The sequence below is a fragment of the Squalius cephalus genome (assembly GCF_949319135.1).
Source record: "Squalius cephalus genome assembly, chromosome: 24".
NCBI lineage: Eukaryota > Metazoa > Chordata > Actinopteri > Cypriniformes > Leuciscidae > Squalius > Squalius cephalus.
The window spans coordinates 13,495,828-13,497,648 of record NC_137145.1 but is presented as its reverse complement, the minus strand read 5'-3'; positions in this window follow the sequence as shown (position 1 = coordinate 13,497,648).

Below are 1,821 nucleotides of genomic sequence, written 5' to 3'. Positions count from 1 at the left end.
GCCACAGGTCTCACACAGTCAAAGCTAAAAGAACTGTATCTCAATGTTTCACCAATAAAAATGAATTTCCCATCCATATGTTCAATAAAGATAGATTTGTCGGTTCTGTCTTTTTTGTTTAATAATATTACACACTTTTACTTCTGGATGGAACTGAATTTTTAGTTATAGTGTCAGATTTAGCATTTACTGAATGTGCAAAATGCACAGTATTTCTTACATTTGGAAATGCAGAACAGCATCCAGATGAAAACGATGCAGATGACGTAAGTGCTGAAAAGGACCAAACAAAACGCTGGAGAGTTCTGGCTGGATTCTGGAGGACAGATGGGTTGATATATTAGTTATATTTTCTTATTTTAATTTTAATGGTCAATTTATTTATCTTAAAATATTTTTTTCTTTTATTTCATACAATTAAAAAATGTATTTACTTTTTAGAATTTAAAAGATAAGGGACATTATATGCACCACCCACAAAAAATCAGAAAATGTTCATGACACACAGACATCATGATCACATTACCCACAGTGCTCTTTATGCATTTCATTTTCTAATCAGTGCAGCTGTATGGACAGTATTTTTCCTATTTTAAAACCACTCACCCTTGTTGCTGAAGTCAAGTGTAATGTTCATGCTGAGAGGTGTTCGGGTGTTTGAGTAGTTGGCGCGGCAGATGATCGTGTCTCCATCACTCCAGTTAGGTTTACACAGAGGCAGCGAACTGTTCATGTCATAAGTTGTGGATGAATTAAGTGACCCTTTACCCTCTCGAATCCAGGTGAAGTTCACCAGCTCAGGGTTCAGACCCTCCAGAGAGCAGAGCAGAAGAATACAGCTGTCATTACTGCTGTTCTGTTTCTGCAGGGACAGGTCTGGAAATAGTGAAGAATTATATTTATTACGGACATCTAAGATGGTCTACAACAAGTGGACAGTTCAGATATATAAATAATTTATGAATGGCAATCACCTTCAACTTGGAGTTTCACATCTGAGCTGTTTTCCACTGATGGTGGTGGAATTACTCTTGTTGTTTTACAGCTGTAATCGCCAGAGTCACTGAATTGAACATTTTCTATTCTTAGTGACGTTCTGTTGAATGTAACATGAGGAAAGCATTGTCCGGTGGAAGAGCCAGTAATTTTATTAATATTCCATTTACAAATAGTTTTGCTAGTTGCACTATTTTTTGCCCACTTTACAGAAACTTGATCAAAGTCATCAGGTAGTGAGTGGCAGGAAAGAAGGACAGTCGCTCCTTTAACTGCTCGGATAAACTCCGCATCTGTGGATTAAAACAAATCGAGACAGAATGTTGTATTCAAATGTCCAGTAAAAAAAAAAAAACACATTTTGTTATTAGTCAGTTAATACTTATTACACAGTATAAGTCACAACTGAGACATTATATGAAACTTCTTTTTATTAAAGGGCAAGGTAAACAGAGCTGAATTCTCTTACCTGAATCTGGGAGTAAAATTAAAGTCATAAATAAAAGAACGTTTGTAACCCATTTAAAAAACATCTCAATTGAACACATTAATGAGATGTATGCTTAGTTTGACACTTCTGCACTACATAGTACATACATTCTGAGTGATGAACTTCCTGTCCATGTGGCCACCACCCATAATCTAGATCACTTTAAAAGATCAAATGAAAAACCTTCCTTTGACCAAACACTAGAGATTCACTTTGATATAAATTGTGCTTATTTAAATGTAGGTTATCATTACCATTATGTTTATGATGCACAATTCTAAATGAGTCACATGACACCTTTAGCTTTTATTTTATTTGAAAAGTTTGGTTTTATA